This window comes from Castor canadensis, chromosome 1 (genome assembly GCF_047511655.1).
Source record: "Castor canadensis chromosome 1, mCasCan1.hap1v2, whole genome shotgun sequence".
Lineage (NCBI taxonomy): Eukaryota > Metazoa > Chordata > Mammalia > Rodentia > Castoridae > Castor > Castor canadensis.
The window spans coordinates 183372004-183392506 of NC_133386.1; the positions used below are offsets into that span (position 1 = coordinate 183372004).

General features: G+C 40.4%; 1 long non-coding RNA gene across 1 annotated transcript; it reads right to left on the bottom strand.

The window, feature by feature from the left end:
* Window positions 1-344: 344 nt before the first annotated feature.
* On the bottom strand, window positions 345-19963 carry LOC141413707 (uncharacterized). Its single transcript, XR_012438517.1, has 3 exons — window positions 19654-19963; window positions 14580-14670; window positions 345-2186 (listed from the first exon to the last, which is right to left on the bottom strand). It is a non-coding gene; the product is annotated as an uncharacterized lncRNA (long non-coding RNA).
* Window positions 19964-20503: the final 540 nt, after the last annotated feature.

Here is a 20503-nt window from a genome sequence, read left to right on the forward strand (position 1 = left end):
TTCCCATATATTCCATCTACCCTCCTTTTCCACTTCCCCTATGGCTAATAGCTTATATGGTACACTGTTATAACTAATGAAACAGTATTAAAATATTAGTATATTATTGCTAACTAAAATCCATACTTAATTCTTATTTCCTGTTTTTTATTTTTTAGCAGTACTGAGGCTTCAACTTAGGGCCTTGCACTTTCTAGGCAGGCCCTCTACCACTTAAAGCTATGTTCCCAGCCCTTTTTGCTTTCATTATTTTTCCAAACAGGGTCTTGCTTTTATGCCTGGGCAGACCTGGCCTGTGATAGAGTCTTTTTTTTTTTTTTTTTTTCCAAAAAGTATGTGTGCATTGTCAAAATGGCAACAATAGTCATTGGGTATTGCTGGATGGAAGAAGTACAGGAGACTTTTATTTTCTTCTTTGATCAGTATTTATTTACTCTTTCATTTATTTATTATTTTGTGGTGCTGGGGTTTGAACCTAAGGCCTCGTGTATGCAAAGCACATATTCTAAAAATTTAACAATAAAAAGGAATTATTTTTGAAATCAGACAAAAAGTACAGAAAAATGGGAAAAAGTTTTAACCTTCAAAAAGATTCTCGTGCTAGGAGGATGGATATTCCGAAACAGTGCTCAGGAGCCTCGTTATTCAGCCCTGTATTAGTATCTGTGAAGGAACTGAAATCAGTGGTGTGGTGCAGTGTTGTCCTCAAAATTCTGCAGTTTCTAGGAAATTAGGCACCATCTGTTTCTGATTTAGAGCAACAGAGCTCTGAGATCATGAGTTGTATCTTTGTTACTCTCATAACAAATTGTTTAAAGTTAAAGAAAAAAAAAGAGTAAAGAGCAAAACCAAATGTACAGGATGCCAGAGTGAATGACAGTATTGTATCGTTAGCTTTCTCCTCCCTGGGGCTTTGCATTTTAAAAACACATGTTGTGGTTTTTCTATGATTATCTTTCCACTTCCTGTGTTGTATCTCCCTTACTGTAAATATCCTTTTGTGTAGTCATGCTTTTCTTTCCTTGCGTCTTGCATGTGTGCCTTTCTTGATTATTCATTAACTTTCTTTACTCTTCCACTGTATATATTTCCTAATAACAATTTATGAGTCCAACAAGATTTATTTATTCTCCAACAAGATTTTTAGAACCCTTGGTTTCAAATCCTACTTCTATCTTTTATGAGCTGTATAATCTGGGGAAAATTGCACAACTTCTCTGAGTTTCCCTTTCTGAAAACGAGACAATATTATGTACCCAGTGGGAGTATTACAAGGATTAAATGAGATTTAATATAAATATGTACAGGATCTATCCTAGTGCTTGGCACGAACAAGGCACTTAACCTTTGATATCTTTTACTTCCTTTTTCCTTTTATGCATCCTCTAATACTAGATATCATGTTATCTTTCTAAAACATTAACACATAGTAAAGTATCAGATCTAAACTTAGCTGGCTTTCAGGGTCACCTTCAAATGAGCCCCAACACAACTTTGTGGTCACACTACTTTCCAGCACATTCCATATACACATTACTCTCCAGCCACATTGTATTACTAGCTCTTGTCTAAATACAGGGTGCTCTTTCTTCTATCCATGTCTTTACAAATGCTATTGTCTGTGTCTGGAAGTCTTTCCCATTGCTGCCTGACAAATTCTTTGCAAAGAGTACCCTGACAGTTTGAGGGCCCATGCTTACCTGACCACACTCATTTGTTCGATCCTTTATAGATGTAATTCCTTTATGCAAGCATCTTTTCACTTATGGATTTGACAAATTGTTACCCAACTGCGCTGGGAATGCAACCTCTAGTTAAATTGAGAGTCCATGAGAACAGGGATCTGTCTTATTTTTATCTCCAGTACTTAACACAGGGGAAAAGCAAGTGCTTAATATTTGTTTGTTGAATGTTGGATCAAAATGAGAGCGTATCTTTTTCAGTGGTCAAATTGAAAATCATAATGCTACCAAACACTTCCTCATGTACCCTTTAAAGGAAAGATAAAGGACACAGGCACATTTTTCTTTACATGTAACATGTTGTTGTGCTTATTCCAATTCCAAGGGGCTCAGAAATATTCCTTTGCTTTGGATGTTCTCCATCTGGAAGAATTTAGCTAATTAAACCGAAGACTGCAGATGAGCTGGCCCCATTTTTCTCCAATGGACAAAGTCTTCTTTTCTCTAGAGGATTCATTAGACAAATATCAAGGGTCAGTGTTATTTTTAGTATCATATAACTTTGAAAGTCTTTATTTTTAATTTCTAAATGTGGTAACACATACATTTGAAAAAAAATTTGAAATTTAAATATTCTAGAGGACTTTAGCCACTACAGAAGTATTCATCTCCAACTCTAGATGATGCTGAATTACCAGACTGGAGACCAAATTAGTAATTAATTTTAAAAGGGAGGTTTTATATAATTATAAAATGATTTCCCTTTGCCTTTTTTTTTCTTTGCAAGTATAGATACTGTTGGTAATGATACTCTGTGAAGACTGAATGGTCTTCATATAAAGCTATTGTTATTTGTCCTTTTGAGAGATTTTCAGTTTGTCATTATTAATATTTGTTAACATTTCTGGGCTTTCATTCCTGTCCTTACCTTCTCCCCTTCTCCACTTTCCCCAAATATGTAGAAACATCCGGGCCCTGTTTTCTTGCCGTGTTTTCATTTGTATCCACCTTGTACAATTCACAGGACAATTATGAAAATTCTTGTGCTGATTCTAGGCTAGTTTCTTTAAGTTTCAGAATGAAAACACTGTATAATTTCAAATGAACATCAGTTAAATAATGGATATAAAAACTGATTTTTGCTGATATAAATTTAGCTACTCTGCTAAGCTGAATTTTTTTTTCTTTTGTTGTAAACCATTTGTCCATCTCCTGGGTTATATCATGCAATTTAAATTGATGGGCTCTGAGAGGAAGAAGCTAAATCAGGTTTTAGTGAAAACAATGCTATATGAAATTTGATAGTGAATAGAGCAAATCTAATGTCCAACACTGCCATCCTTACTAGGCTGTGCACAATGAACTCAACTGAATTTCATTAAAAACTAAAAAACCACAGGGTATTTTAGGTTAGGTTGGAGGGAGGGATGGACTAGGCAGCGGACAGAGGATTTTTAAGACAATGCAACCATTCTGAATAGTGCTATAATAGGGTATACGTATCATTACACAGTTACCAAAGCCTGTACAATGTACAACACTGAGAGGGATACTTAATGTAAACTATGGAGTTTGGGTGATAATGATGGATCCATGTAAGTTCGTCAACTGTAACAAATGTGACATTTTTCCAGAACGTTGATGTGGGAGGAGAGTGTGAGGGTAGGGAATAAAGGGGTGTTTGGGATATCTCTGTATCTTCCTCCAAAACTCCTCCAAAAAATGAAGTCTATTAAAAAAAGCAGCTAAACATATAAAGAATGTCAGTGCTGGGCCAATGAACCCATAGAAGTTTAGCTCTAAGTGAGGTCCTCTCTGAGTGCGCCTCTGTGACCCACCTTACCATCTTTCATCTCCTTTCTGGGGCTGACTCAGCCTTCCTCAAGACTGTTCTCCTTTTTCACTCCTCTTGGGTGGTGAGGGGATCCAAAGGGCCAAACAAGGATAAGAGTTAGGGGATGGCCATGAAATTCAGATCATTGTGTTCAATAAAAGCAAATAGGTTCCCAAATAATCAGTTTGATCAAATCTTGAGCCTCTGAGAGGTGGTTGGCATTTTACAGTGCCTCAAAGGTTGGAGCTGTCACCAGACACTCTCCTCATTTCTCTTTTCTAGTTTTCACAGCATTTCCACAGAACTCATTCTATTCCTCCTTTATCTGCTGCATTGTCAGAAGAGATTGCTCAGTGTTGGCCTCAGGGAGAAATGCTTCTGCTAACTTGTGCTATGGTATTAAAAGGAAGGTCCATAAATCCATCACTATGCTTTGAGTAAGATGCTTTAGGGACAATGTCCACAAAACTCCTATGTGAGGACCCCTAGCAGATGCTACAGCTGTAGAAAAGTTATGTTGCACCTATGCAGCTGGTGTGTTTATCCTTTAGGAGCACTATGCATTTTGTAACTTGTCTTATTTTTTTGTGTTGATTACCAGGGGACTTTGAGTCAACTTTTAAAAAACCTTTTCCTAGGCATGGACTAGGGATGGAACTCATGACACCAGGTATGCTAGACAGGTGCTGTATCACTGAGTTGTTTTTAAAAAAATTAAAAAAAATTTTTTTGATACAGGATTTTGGCAGTTGGCTTGGAACTTGCTATGTAGCCAGGCTAGTCTTGACCTTGTAATCTTGGGGCCTCAGCCTCCTGAGTGCTGGGATTATGGATGCACACCATCGTGCCCTACTGAGCCAACTTTTATACCACCTTGAGCGAGGACTTCTGACTTGCATCTTACCTTATTTATTTATTTTTATGTACTGGGGATTGAACTCAGGGTCTTGTGCCTGCTTTCGTTTTACTGCTATAGTTTACTTTCCCTTTGCAATATGTTTCTTGTTTCAAATTTATTTTATTTTGCTATAGTGTTTGCATTTTTAAGTTCTTCTTGCAAAAAGAGAGAATATAGATTATTATTATTTTTTTTTTGACTATGAGCACATGATAAAAGCGAGAGCACACGAGGGAGGGGTGAGGATAGGTAAGACACCTAAAAAACTAGCTTGCATTTGTTGCCCTTAATGCAGAGAAACTAAAGCAGATACCTTAAAGCAACTGAGGCCAATAGGAAAAGGGGACCAGGAACTAGAGAAAAGGTTAGATCAAAAAGAATTAACCTAGAAGGTAACACCCACGCACAGAAATCAATGTGAGTCAATGCCCTGTATAGCTATCCTTATCTCAACCAGCAAAACCCCTTGTTCCTTCCTATTATTGCTTATACTCTCTCTACAACAAAATTAGAGATAAGGGCAAAATAGTTTCTGCTGGGTATTGAGGGGGGGGAGCGGGAGGGGGTGGAGTGGGTGGTAAGGGAGGGGGAGGGGGCAGGGGGGAGAAATGAACCAAGCCTTGTATGCACATATGAATAATAAAAGAAAAATGAAAAAAAAAAAAAGAAAAATGAAAAAAAAAGAGAATATAGATTAATAAGCAATATAAACATTTGTGGATAGGAAAATCTAGAGAAAAGTGAATTCTCTAAGGTAGCAGACAGTTCCTTTGATAAGGCCTAGGTCTAGGGCTGATCATTCATTGAGGTTCACATGGTAGAGCACCTGCCTAGCAAGCACAATGCCCTGAGTTCAAATACCAGTACTGTCAAAAAGCAAACAAACAAACAAACAAAAGAAACTGGTAAGACCTAGGCCTGTCACAAATTGTGCACAGTATAATGCAGATTGTTTAAGAAAATGAGTACCATGGCAATCATGTGGTATGAGTAAATGTAGCAATGGGGATGTGACTTGTACCCAGGTCATGAAGCCTGGAAATCATTGGATGAATAGTAAAGCAAGAATTTAGGAAGGTTTTTTCCAAGTTGGTTGTTAAAGAAGATTCAATTTTCCTTTAGGAGAACAACTCCAATGACCCAAAGGAAGTGATTCATAAGGGGACAAAAACAGAGAGTGGTATCAGAAGGCTAAGATGGCATCCCAGGGGAAAAGTGGGGAGAAACTACAAAAAAAAAAAAAAAGCATTTATTAAAGGCAAATCATGAGCTATCCAAGTGAGGGTCACAAGCTCCCAGCAAAGTGGCTAGAATCTCTGGTGATGAATTGAAGGAAATTTGCAATAAGGAAAAATACACCCATCTGAAAAGAAATCCAGTTCATAAGGTCAGCCCAACCCAAAACAACATCAGTGAACAGGAATTTGGCTCACTGAACAATTACAATCTTAGCTCGACAGTGGCCACCTCATTCCATTCCAAAGCGCACACAGTTCACACCTATTTTTGTACTGAAAATTCTACAGAGAACCTTTGAAAAAAAAATCCTGGGCAGTCAGGAATCTTCAAAAAATTCACTTTCTTTTTTCTGTACAGCTGCATGCCATGTCCCTTTTGCTGTTACTGATGGCCAGCCTCACTAAATGGCCACAAATGGGAAAGTGAGCCTCCAATTACCTCACACACTGGAACTCCTAGGGGAGGCAGACAGTGTCACATTAAGATATTTCACATTTAGATATCAGCAAATAACAAATGCCCACAGGCTCTTACAAAGACAAATAAATAATGCCAATTTCATGTATCTGATGACTATAATAATGATAATAGCTCATACTTACGTAGTGATTTCTATGTGCTAGGCACTGTGTTAAGCATTTAACTCATTTAATTTGATCCTCAGAAAAATCCCCTTTAAGGGGGATCACCTAAGGTAGGCATATATAGATTTTATCATTTTCACTATCATACACTAGTTCAAAATTTCCTCTGAATATTTATTAGCCCCTTCAGATTCTTTGGGTAAGTGCAGAAGTGAGGTTTAGGGAGGTGTCAGGTGCCATTTACTGAATCCTTGCTCTGCACAGTTCTGTGCTAGTATATATGTCCATCACAACACCAAATCCTTACAAGATCCTCTCAAGGTAGTTTCTTTTTTTTTTGATACTAGGATTTGAACTCAGGGCCTACACCTTGAGCCGCTCTACCACCATGTTTTGTGAAGGGTTTTTTTCGAGATGGGGTCTTGAGAACCATTTGCCTGGGCTGGCTTGGAACCATGATCCTCCTGATCTGTCTTCTGAGTAGCTAAGATTATAGGTGTCAGCCACCAGTGCCTGGCTTCAAGTTGTTTTCTATTATTAACTCTGTCTTACATTTGCAGAAACTAACTTAAAAAGGTTTAACAGTAACTTTGCTGAAAGTTGCAAAGAGGCAAAATTGGAATTTGAACCCAGATTTGTTGAGCCCTAGAATTTGCATCATTTAGGTTTAAAAATTTAAGGTGTATTTGAACATACAGGTTTTTTTGTTTGTTTGTTTTTATTTTTTCTGGTACTGGTGTTTGAACTCAGGGCTTCACACTTGCAAAGCAGGTGTTTTACCATTTGAGCCGCACCTCTAGTTCATTTTGCTCTGGTTATTTTGGAGATGGGGGTCTTGTGAACTATTTGCCTAGGCTAGCCTCAAACTGTAATCCTCCCTGTTTCAGTCTTCCAAGAGACTGTTGAGCTACTGGTGCCCAGCACAGCATCTAGTTTTTTGATTTCCTCTAACTGGCCTTAAGTCTTGGAGTTGTGGGCAGTTGCAGCAACTTTCATGGGAATAGAGTAAACTTGACCACTTCCCAACAAGGGAATCATGATTCATGATTCATGTAGATAAGGAACCATGCAGATGAGGACTATGTCCTAGGTGTGGAGGAGCAATGAGCTAGAAGAGCCTGGGCCTAATAGCTGGATATGGTGGCTCACATCTGTAATCCTGGCACTGAGGCAGGAGAATAGTGTATTCATGGTCAGCTTGGGCTACAGAGTGAGAAACCCTGTCTCAAGTAAAAAAAAAAAAAAGACTGGGCATCTGATTACTTTGAGAATAGTCTTGTTTTACAGTTGCTACAGTTTGGATCTTGAATGTCACCCAAAGTCCCATGTGTTGAAGACTTAGTGCTTTTGGGAGGGGTGGGATCTTTAGGAACTTGATCCTAGTGGAAGGAAATTAGGTCACTAGGAGCATGCCATTGAAGCAAATATTGGAACCCTGGCTCTTTTGCTTCTCTCTTTTACTTCCTGGTGGCCATGAAGTGAACAGCTTCTTTGTCTACATATCCTACCACAATGTGCTGCCTTGCCACAGGCACAAAATCAATGAGCCAACCAATCATGGACTGAAACACAAGCCCAAACTTCCTTTTTTAAAAGTTGATTATCTCAGGTATTTTGTTACAATAACAGAAAGCTGATTCACACAACATCAAGGGAAATAAATTCTTATTATGTTTAAACCACTCTATTGGGTCTTTGATACCTATAGATTAATCTCATCTCAGTTAATTAAAAAAATTGAATTTACTGGAGCACAGCAGTAATCTCAGCTAGATAGGAGGAATAGGTAGGAGGATCCTGGTCCAAGGCCAATCCCTCCCCCCAGGCAAAAGCATGAGACTATCTAAAAAATAACTAAAGCAAAAAAGCCTGAGGGGAGGCTCAAGTGGTAAAATGCCTGCCTACTAAGCCCAAGTGCCTGAGTTCAAATTTTGGTACCACCAAAAATAAATGAATAAATAAATAAAAATAAAAGGATCCAAAAAAATTGAAACAAGCTATTTGTTTTGGTCACTTCCTACTTCCATGTTAGGAAGAGAAATTCTATCACCTAGGCTTATGGTGATAACCAAATACATGATACCTGCCACTGGACAAATAAGATAACAGTAATCTATTAGTTAAAAATGTTCACTCTGGAGGATGCTATGCCACACAAGGCCACATGGGTTGTACTCAAGTAAGTTTTGTGGTATCAAGAGGGTGAGGTGTCCCTGGTTCCTTAGGGAGGACATGGTTAGCTTGTTTGAATAACTCTGTGGAGTAGCAGGGAATTGAAAACTTCTACTCAGACATGAACAGGAATTTCACCTGGCCTGGACCATTTGATAATGAGGACTTCTTTTTTTTTTTTTTTTTTCTGGTGCTGGGGATTAAAATCCAGAGTCTTGCTAGGTACATGCTCTACCACTGAGCTTTGTCCTTAGCCTCTACAAGGAGGACCTTTGATAATGAAGATCTGGCTAGAGAATCTTATCCTTGGGATCAAAGTGAGGAAGAAACCTCAGTCAAGCCATATAAGGTCCCCGTCAATTTTACCAGACTACAGACAGTGTATAATATTCATTCTAGGCCCTAGATCACACACACCAAGGAAACATGTAAGGGATCAGAGCCAGGTTATGTAGCAGCTCCTCTTAAAACAATAATGTGGTTCCCAGGGCTTGACTGTAAGCTGATTAGTCTTAAATAGAAAGAAAGACTAAGGGCTGGGGGTGTGACTCAAGTAGTAAAGAACCTGCTTACTAAACATGAGGCCTTGAGTTCAAACCCAGTACCACCAAAAAAACCCAAAAAAACAAAAACAACAAAACCAAAAATCAGAAAAAGAAAAAAAGAAAGACTGTGTTAATTGAATGATGATTTAATTAGACAAGAAGAGCATTTAGTGTTCACTGAATCACTGACCAGAACACTCAGCCAACAGACTTGTAGGATTTCTGGTACCAATGACCTTTGAGGTAGAGATGGACACAAGGCCTAATGCCATAAGCTTTAAGTCCTTGCTCTTCTAAGCAAATAGCTTCTCATTCATTCATTCCTGCATTCCACAGGTATTATTCGATACTTAATTTTTATTTATTGAGGGCCTACGGGCATCAGGCACTAAGCATAGCACTAGGTGTGCTGGGGATAAGAAGGACTGACTGGTCTTTGATTTCACTGGTCTTCTAGTCTAGACATGGAGACAGATTGAGTGTGATTAAAGACATATAAACACTGTGAAAGAAAACAAAACAAAAAACCCAGTGTTCTTTGAGGAAAGTCATAAGACCTATATGATTTGGCTCCTCTTCTTTCCAGTATCATCTCATGCCACTGTCCTTTTGTTGCCTAAGTTCCAGATCAACTGATGTTGTATGCTCTCTGGAATGCCCCCCACCCCACCATTTTGGTTTTTTTTTTTTTTGGTGGTATTGAGGATTGAGTTTCAGGCCTCACTTGCTAAGCAAGTACTCTACCACTTGAGCCACACTCCCAGTCCTTTTGATTTTTTAAGTTTGTTTTTCAGATAGGATCTCATGCTTTTGCCCAGGTGGGCTTCAAACCATAATCTTCCTATCTCTGCCTTTGGAGTAGCTAGGATTACAGGAATATGTTACCATGCCTGGCCTTTTGTTGTTTGCTTCTTTTTTGTTTGTTTGTTTGTTTCTTATGTACACTTGTAATCACTTACAATTACAGTGAATTTTATCCATTTTTTAGTATATATGTACATACATATTCTTGCGGTACTGGGGTTAGAACTCAGGGCCTACACCTTGAGCCTTTTTTTGTGAAGGGTTTTTTCAAGATAGTGTCTTAAGAACTATTTGCTCCAGCTTGGCTTTCGTTTTGTGTTTTTGGAGGTGCTGGGGTTTGAACTCAGGGTTTCACACTTGCTAGGCAGGGCCTCTACCACATGAGCCACTCCACCAGCCCTGTTTTGCTCCAGCTTGGAACCTGACCCTCCTGATCTCTGCCTCCTGAGTATCTAGGATTGCAGGTGTGAGCCACTGGCACCTTGCCCCCAGTCCTTTTTTCTTTTTTTCGGTGCAACTGGAGTTTGAACTAGGGCTTTGCCCTTTCAAAACAGGCACTCTACCACTTGAGCCACCCCTCCCATCCTAGAATACTTGTTTTTAACAGTCATCCACATTAGAATGTGAGCTCTGTGAGGGTGCCATGGTATCTGTCTATATACCTTTCTGTCATCATCACTATCAAATGAATGCACAGTATTATCTCGTGGGGTTGGGGGCAGGTCAGGAAGGTATCTCAAAAGTATTTCTGCTCCATCTTGAATCCTCTCTGTTTCACCTGTCTCTCTTTTCAGTTCTGCATGGGCGCTATGGATTCCATGTAGGCTCAAGCTGACAGCACATTGCTCCCTGCCTGCATCTCACGTTTCTTGCTTCCTGCTCTAGTGCTGCCCTGGTGCTGGCTGCTCCCAGGAGGCCTTCTCACACATGCACACACGTGTCCAGGCCCATGTGTACACAGCCGGCAGATGTAGGAAAGCTAACATCCCATAGGGTGGAGTGGACCATTGAACACTGGGAGATACTGTGATAAGCAATGATGAGTGTATATAAGAAACAAACAAGGTGGAGAGAGAGAGAGAGAGAGAGAGAGGGAGAGAGAGAACAAGACCAGTGGAGATGAGACCTATGGAATAAAAGGATAGTGACATGAGATTGACATTGGAGACACAGAGAGGGGTCAAGTCATGTAGTTCTTATGATATTCCTCAAAGAACACTGTTTTTTGTTTTCTCTCATGGCCACAGGATAATACTTTCCTCAGAAGGAATGACTCATGACGCAGTCTATTAGCTTCTTGGTCCTATAGACCAAGCAATCAGTTGCATTTGGAGATGGCTGACACGTTCTCATACTGGCTCTTCCTTGTTCCCTGCTTCCCTCTTCTTATATTCCTTCCTCCAACAACTTGGTTCACCTTCTCAATTAAAATAGTAACCTAACATCCCTATGCCTCAGGCTTCACTTTCTGGGGAACCCAGGTGAACACAGAAATTTCTAACAATGTGATAGTTGAGCTAAGACCTGTGGATGGGTAAGATAAAAATAAGCTGGAGGAAGGTGGAAGAATTGGTTTATAGGCAAATATACGTTCTAAGAAAGCGGAACTGAAAGGTTTCGGTGCTACTGTCTGTGGGGAGGGAGGTGTGAATAGGCAAAGGGAGAGGTGGACAGGCAATGAGGGGTTGGTTCATGCAGGACTTTCCTTGTAAAAGTTTGGGTTTTGTTTAATGCAATGAGGGCCATTGGAAGATTGAAACAGGGGCATGGCATAGTCACATTATAATTTATGTTAAAGGATCACTGAGGATGCTATGGGAAATAAACCATTTTAGCTTTAAGGAAGGGGCTGTAGTAAGGTGGGGACACTAGTACTGTGCCTAAGTAAGAAAAGATACTTGCATGGGCCAGGGTAGCATCAGTGGCAATAGAGAGAAGTGGATGGATCTGAAAGATATTTTGAAAAGCAATCCTTGTGACTTATCGATGGGTTGGATAGAGGAGGAGAAAATGGCAGAGGGAGGGGAAAACACGGTTTCCAGGTTTCTGGTTGGAATGAAAGACAGATTAGAGAAGAAGATTAAGAGTTTAGTTTTAGATATGTTAGGTTTTTTTTTTTGGCAGTACAAAATTTGAACTCAGGGCCTCATGCTTGTGAGGCAGGCACTCTACTACTTGAGTCACTCCACCAGCTGCCCCCTCCCCTTTTTGGTAGTGGGTATTTTTGAGATAGGGGCTTATGAACTATTTGTCCAGGTTGGCTTTGAACCTTGATCCTTCTGATCTCTGCCTCCCGAGTAGCTAGGATTACAGGCATGAACCACCAGTGCCCAGCTTAGATATGTTAGTTTTAAGATGTCTTTGAATCATTCATGTGGAATGTCAAGTAGACAGTGGGGTATAGGAGTCAAGTGCTCCTATAAAAAAGTGGTCTAGGGTAGAGTTACACATTTGACAATAAGGTTGGCTACATAATTTGAAAGACCCAGTGCAGAATGGAGATCAAGATGCCTTGTGTAAAAATGATTTCAAAATGGCAAGAGCATAGTATTAAACCACCAAGTCCAGAGAACTCTAGCACAGGGCCTTTTGTAACTGCACAGGTCACCGGCAGGTCACAAGCCTATAGGTGACATTTAAAACCAAGGAAACAGATAAGACTACTTAGCAAAAGAGAATTATAAGGAAAAGAAGGCAGATTTAGCCTGGTGCCAGTGGCTCACGTCTACAAATCCTAACTACTCAGGAGGCAGATCATGAGGTTTGAAGCTGGCCTCAGGCAAATAGTTTGCAAGAACCTGTCTCCAAAAAAAAAAAAAAAGCCCATCACACACACACACAAAAAAAAAAAAAAAAGAAAGAAAAAGAGAAGGATCCAGAATTGGACCTTGAAATTATGCAGTCATAAAAGACAAACATTCTCTGATTCCACTTGTATGCGATATCTAGAGTAGTAGAAATCATAGAACCAGAAAGTAGAATGGTGGTTACCAAAGGCTTGTGGGAATGAGGAGTTAGTGTTTAATGTGTAGAGCTTCTGTTTGGAAAAATAAAAAAAGTTCTGGAGGTGGACGGTGGTGATAGCTGCACAACAATGTGTACTTAATGCTGTAGCACTGTCCACTTTAAGTGATTAAAATGGACTCCACTGGCTCACACCTGTAAGCCAAGTTACTTGGGAAGCGGAGATCAAGAGGATTATGGTTTGAGGCCAGCCTGAGCAAATAGTTCATGAGACCCCCATCTCCAAAATAATGAGAACAAAATTGACTGGAAGTGTGGCTCAAGCGATAGAGCACCTGCTTTGCAAGTGTGAAGCCCTGAACTCAAACCCCAATCCCACCAAAAAAAAAAAAAAAGATTAAAGTGTGAAATTCTAAATGTCACATGCATTTTACCACAATAAAAGATGCTTTTCTTCCTACCTATTCAGGAGGCAGCGATGAGGAGGATCACAGTTTGAAGCCAGCCCTGGAAAATTAGTTTGTGAGACCCTATCTCGAAAATACCCAACATAAAAACAGCTGGCAGAGTGACTCAAATGTCAGAGCACCAGCCTAGCAAGTGTGAGGCCCTGAGTTCAAATTCCATTACTGCAAAAAAAACCCCCCAAAACAAACCTTTTCTTTCTAAGCTTCTATCATATTTTATGCACCTGATTCTGATTTCTCTTTTCTTGCCTCTGGTCACTCAGTCTCCTAGTCAATTCTTTCTCTGTCTCCTTCACCAAATATTTGAGTATCTAATGTGTGTGAGAATAAGCAAATGAACAAAAAAAATCTGTTTTTCACAGAGCATATACTCTGCTGGATGAGAGACAATCCATAAACAAGTAAACAACTAAATATGTAGTATGTTCAATGGTCATAAGAGCTACAGAAAAAAACCAAACAATAAACAAGCAAAAGACTGGCAGAGCCAAGGATGGGGTGGCGTGCTTTTTTAATTTTCTTATGATGGTCTGATAAGGTTATATTTGAGCAGAGAACTGAAGAGAGTAAGGGAGCAAGCAGTGCTGTACTCTACTCTGAAAGAGCTCTCTCTGTGTGTGTGTGTGTGTGTGGTACTGGGGTTTGAACTCATGGCCTCATGCTTGCTAGGCTTGCTAGGTAGGCAACTTTACCACTTGAGCCACTCTACCAGCCCTGAAAGAGCTTTATAAGCAGATCACAGCAAGTGCAAAGGCCCTGAGACAGAATAGAGGGTCATTTGATTGGAACAGGCAGAAGAGTGAATGGATGGTAAGAAAAGACAACTTGAGAAGTTTGTGCTGAGCAGTCCTATATTACTTATAGTAATAGTTTGCTATGCTCTAACATCATGTGAGGTACCAGAGTTAAAGCAGAGAATCAGCAAAAGTGGTTCCTGGTCTCATGGAGCTGATAGTGCAGCAAACGATTTTTCAGCTCCAATTGTGTTAAGTTCCAGAAAAGAAGGTGATATGAGTATATTCCAGCAAGATGGTGCTTAAAGATGGGAAGAGAATGGGATCAAAAGAGTTGTTGTGGAGGAAGCGACACTTCGACAAATTTCAACTTGGTGTCCTATAACTCCACCTTCAGGGACGGAAAGTCCTACTGACATGGGCATTACCAGTTCCCATGGCAATTCCTTTTCATTGAGTGTTACCTCCAAGCCCAACTTCTTGAACTAAAATATGCAAATAATGGTCAGTTACATGTGCCCAATTCCACTGGCCCTGTGCTCAAGTAGGAACTTAGCCTCCACCACCAAAGTATTCCCAATAACTTCAGATCTCCATTCTCCAAAGGAGGACCTCCCCACATCTCACACCATCACATCCTCCTCTTCCTCGCTTACTTTCTCTTGTCTTCACTTCCTTGCTTGACTCAGTGAACCTCCAGATCTTCTTCTTAGCCAGGCAGTGTGGGGACTGGGTGCCAGAAAACTCCTGGGGGGAAAAAATGCCAAAATGCCAAAATACAAGGAAAAGTGATAAAAGTGATAAAAGCAATGATTTTGCACTGGGATGACATGAACTGTGATCCCAGCCTGCCATACTTCTTTTTTTTTTTTTATTCTAAAATAACAGAGATAACATACACAATGGACTTTCTAATTTGCCACTTTCCCCTTATCTTTTTTCCCTTTGCCTAAGACATCATGTTCTTTCATACAATCCCTCAAAAAAAAAAAAATCCCTTTGGCCATTCCAGTTCCCTGCTGTCTCTGGAGAAGACTCTATCTGATATTTCAGCTGGAAGGCAGGGTGGCAGATTCTTTCCAGTGGGGTGGTGACTTCCTCCCTACTTTCAGAACACATCCCTTCCCAAAAAATACGCCCTCTTGGGCAAGCAGCACAAAGGGAGCAGGAGCTGCCCTGGGCGTCAGCAAATGCCCACATCCCTTCCTTTTCCTTTTACACCCAGTGGCCTGGGAATGGCACAGAAGTTGGGGAACCCATGCCACCAATTTGTATGGGGACTGGTGAGGACCTGGGAGTGGCCTTTCTCTCATCTCTTGCCCTCTTGGTTCATCTTCCAAATCAATTGCCAACAGTGATTTTCCTGCATCCAAAATCTATCCATTATTGCATCCCATCCGCTTAATTACTTGCCATGGTCTTTTGGGTCCCGGCAAGGGTTTTTAAACTCAGTCTGGGGTCTGTGTGTGGTTAGCTCTAAAAGAATCATCTTATTAAGATGCAAATTCTAGAGCTTGAGATAGAACCCCGGGGGTCTGTATATATTAGTCTAGATTCTTTAGGTTGCAAGAAACAGAAACTCATGTCAAATTAGCTTAGGGTCAGAAAAACAAATCCATTCTTTCCTCCGACTAGGAAATTCAGGGGGCAAAACTGTCTCAGTCATACCTGTGGAGTTTTAATCTATGGAGTTGTCTGAGTGATGACATAGAGAGGTCAATGCCATTGAAGGAAGAATTACTACATTTCCAGGGGGAAGGGACCATGTATGCCATGCATAGCCACATGGAGAAGCACCAGGTCTGGTCAGGAAGCAGAAGGGAGGCAGGGGAAGGCATAGGCCACAGCCTTTATTAGGGGTTTTAGCAGCAAAAGCAAAGCATGGTAGGGTGAGCAGCTTAGGATGGGTACTTTGGGCTTTGGGACACAGGAACTGTCCCTAGTTGCCCAATATTTGGTCCTAGGTTGGTTTAGGGAAGGGGACACACTGGTTTGGTGTGGAAGCATTAGCTAAAGGAGATGATTTCAGAATATGGGCATTAGATTGCCAGGGAGATGTAAACAACTGTGACGAACGAACCAATGCCACATATACACTCTAAGAAAATATGGTTAGAATGAGAACTGACTTCCTCTGTAGGAACAGACCTGGGGCTGTTTTGTCAATAAGGCAGCCACTAGCCACATGAGGCTGTGGAGTTGGAGCACTTGAACTCAACTAGCACAGATGGAAAGGTGATGATGCAAGTGGAAAGTACATGCTGGATTTCAAAGACTTATGTATGGAAAAAAGGAGAAAACAATCTTATTAGTGATCTTTTATATTGATTACCTGTTGACACATATTTTGGTTATAATAGATTAATTAAAGTATAGCCTGAAAGTAAATTTCATCTATTTCTTTTTACTTTTCTTAACTTGCACACTAGGAAACTTAAAATTGCACATGTAGCTCACATTTGTGGCTGATGTTATATTTCTTCTGGACAGCACTGATCAACATCAGATGCTACTCTCTGTCTCCGTATTTCTCTTTCTCTTCTCCAGTTTGGCTTTCCTCCCTTTGTATCTGTTGGAGTTCATTCCCTCCCACTACACACTGTCCTCCTTTGTGTCTCCAGAAGACATAGTTGCTGGTAGCTCCAGGCTTCCTGACGCCACCCTCTACCTTCCTTTTCCCATCCCTCTTCCTCAAATCACTGTTGCCAGGAAAATGGATTCCCGTGACTATTCATGAATCCTTTGCCCACCTGACAGGGAATAAGGAAAGTGCAGTACCCCGTGGATGAAAATAGCTCATAGTTACTACTTTGTATTTCCTTTTTATTTCTGTTTTTGTTTTTGGCAGTGCTGAAGATGGAACCCAGGGCCTCATGCTTGCTGGCCAAGCACTCTACCACTGAGCTACACCCCCAGCCCTTATGTTGTGTTCTCTTGTTCCCTCTTAGATGATTCTCGTGCACAGAAAGTTTGTAATACATCAGCTTGTGGAGGTAAAAACCAAATGGGCTAGTATGCCACCAGTGTGTTTTTAGGACTTCTGTGGTCTGGTTCCATCCTAACTTTTTAATCTTATATCCTGTCCCTTTTTCCCTCTCCCTACTATATGTCAATATTGTATCCTTTGGCCATTTTAAATTTCTTGCAGCTACCTGAACACCCCATGTTGAAAACATAATAGAAAAATTTAAACATATGCCTAAGTAGAAAGAACAGTATAATGGCCCCTCCCGGTACTATCACCTTTTCAACACTGATAACGAATGGCCAGTTTTATTCCATCCATTTCCCTCTTAATGCATCCATTTCAAATAAAGCTCTGGAGCTAGGGGCATGGCTCAAGCCGTAGACCACCTGCCTAGAAAGCATGAAGCAGACAGAATGATAGAGTGAATGATACTGAAATACGTTGCATCTGTGTTATGAAGATAGCATAATGAAATCACTGGCAGTTGTTGAATAGTAGGGGAGAGGGTGAAGGAAGGTGAATATGACGGATGTACTTTGAATGTGTATATGAAAATTGAACAATGAGCCAGGTGTCAGTGGCTTGTCCTGTAATTCTAGCTACTCAGGAGGAAGAGATCAGGAGGATCAAGGTTCAAGATCAGCCCAGCAAACAGCTCACAAGACCTTATCTCAAAAGTACCTCCCCCACCACACACAAAGGGGCTGGTGCAGTGGCTCACATGGTAGAGCACCTGCCTAGTAAGCATGAGGCACTCAGTTCAAATCCCAGTACATCAAAAAAAAAAAAAGTGTGTATCTTGATGAAAGACAAATTGCATTATACCATTAGATCTGGCCCAGGTTCCACCATTAACAAGAGGATGACCTTAGAGTCACTGAGTCATTTATTGCATTGTATACTGTGATAAGAACACATTTCATAAGCCATAAAGCACCAGACATATCTGTGAGGAGCCTGTATTTAGACACCATCTTCCTTGTGAGAGAAATGAAGGCATTTAGAGCAGATGATCCTTGGGCCAAATATTCAGAGACTTCAACTCTTCTAAGAGCCTATTTTGGGCTGAATTCCACCTATGCTCCCCAGGGATGTAAGGACAGATAGTCATGAATAACTCAGGATGGGAAGAGTGAAAGCTTTGATTCCTAAAGGATCTTCAAAAGCCCTTTTAAGTCTAAAAACTTATGATCTTATACCATCCTGACATGAAAAAAGAATCTAGAATTCTAACATCAGTGGGACATTCTTTGCAGCTCCCTGTTTTTGGAAAAGAAGGCAGTGATTCTTTTCTTAAATATCTAGATTTATAAAGAGTCGATTTCTTTCTTTTTTTTTTTTTTTTTGAGAGTCAATTTCAAGTGTTTCCACCATCACCAAAAAAAATGTGAGATGATGGATTTATCAATTAGCCCGATTTATCATTTCAAATTGTAAACACACATGAAAACATCCCATTGTACCACATAAATATACATAATTATTATTCATCAATTAAAAATAAAAGAAAAGAATTTAGATTTATTTCAAATCCTGTTTCAGGGACCAAAGTGTTACTTTTTGTATGTGGAATGATTGCTTTCATTTGCCCTAAGCAGAGTTAGCAAAGCAGAGACCAGGCTCTTTTCAATCAGAGGGAAGGACTGAAGTCACTGATCTCTGTTTTCTTTTTTCACAAATTTCCTTTCATAGGGGAAGTTAAAATTACCTTTCTTAGAGGAAGGAAGCTAAAATCTTTATAGAATCTCTTTGTTTTATAACCACAGTTCTTGGATTTAAAGTTGAATGTTATTATGATTTAATAAGCAGCCCTGATTCAGCATTTGGAAAATCATTGGTTAAAGGAATTTCATGTGACATGCAGCAAATTTTTAAAAAATGGCCAACAAAGGTCATTAACCTCAAACATCATAGTCATGTCTTTAGAATAAGAAAACAGTCCTTTCCTTTTTTTCTTAAAACTCCATTAATATAACCTGGGTTGTGTTATGTCAGCATTTTTTTTTTTTTGAGTTAGGGTCTCTCTATCTTACCCAGGCTGCCTGTGATCCTCCTGCCTCAGCTTTGGTGGTGTACAGGTGTGCACCACCACATCTGGTTACATTGAACATTTTGATGCTGAGGGGTCAGTACTAAACAAAATCCATGGGTTCCAAGGAAGAAAGAAAGGAACAGGGAATTATTCTATCAGTTTCATCAGAACAATACTTGAATAAGGACCTATTACTTAATGATTAATTTAGGCACTGGTGGGAAATTAACCACTTGTTCATTTCACATGCATTCAATTAAAGCCTATTATGGTGTGGACAGAGATTCCAGATGAAGCTAACTGTTCCAGTCGTCGAGAGCTTAGAGTGGCATGGTCCCACTAGGTACTAGGATGAGAAGGAGCAAATAGATTTTGGGAATATCAAGGACAGATACTTGATTCTTCCTGACGGGTTAGAGAAAACTCCCTAGAAGCAATGTCCTTTGGGCTGAGGAGGAGATAGCCAGGGTGACAAGGGAGGGAAGGTGTTTCAGGCAGAGGGAACGGCTAATGCACAGGGAACAGCAAGTACAAAGGTGCAGAGGCAATTGAGAACATGGCAAAACATTTAGCATGACTAGATCAGGATGGAAGGTGGGGTAAGATGCAGAAGTGAGCAGCAAGATCCGATGTAACACTTGCAGAAATAAATCAGACAGACCAAGCCAAAGCTTTCATTGTATAATGATTTTAGAGAGGAATTAGCTCACAGGTACTTTAGAAGTGATACCTGTTTGGAGTGATCTTTAGTCTGGACGAGGTACCATATCAAGAATCCGTGATGCTGGGGATGTAGCTCAGTGGTAGTGTCTAGCACGTGTGAAGTCCTGGGGTTGATCCCCAGCACTAATAAAAGAAAAAGATGAAGATGGAAGAGGAGGAGGAGGAGGAGGAGGAATAGAAGGAGGAGGAGGAATAGAAGGAGGAGGAGGAGGAGGAGAATCTATTGCACGGTCCCAAACTAGAGCTTCATTTTTTCTCTCCCCTCCCCTCTCCCCACTTAGCATCACTGCTTCATCTTTCTCTGAAAGAAAATTGCACCTCAGTACTGGCAGCCTCTGATGCAGGGTCCATTTGATCTGCTGATTCAGGAAACAGATGCATCCTTTTGGTTTCAGCAGAGATCACTGGGGTTTCTTTTTCTTTGGTTTCACCAAAGCCAGATCTGAGTCTCGATCAGCACAGAGGAAAAGGGTAATTACCCAAGTATTAGAGTTATTATTATTTCCTGATATGAACTGCTGCATTCCTTACTTGTGTCTGGTTTTCTCCCTAGGCATTTTCTTTTTCTTTTTTTGGCAGTACTGTGGTTTGAACTTAGGAATTTAAAAACAGCCCTACATATATATTTTTGTGGCAGTATTGGGGTTTGAGCTCAGAGCCCCTCGCTTGCTAGGCAGGTGCTCTACCACTTGAGTCATGCCCCTAGTCCTTTTCACTTTAATCTTCAGATAGGGTCTTCATTTTTGCCCAGGGGCCAGCCTCAGACTGTGGTTTTTCTATAAATGCCTCCAGCATAGCTATGGTTACAGGCATGAGCCACTACACCCATTTCTTTGTTGAGATGAGGTGGGGTCTCA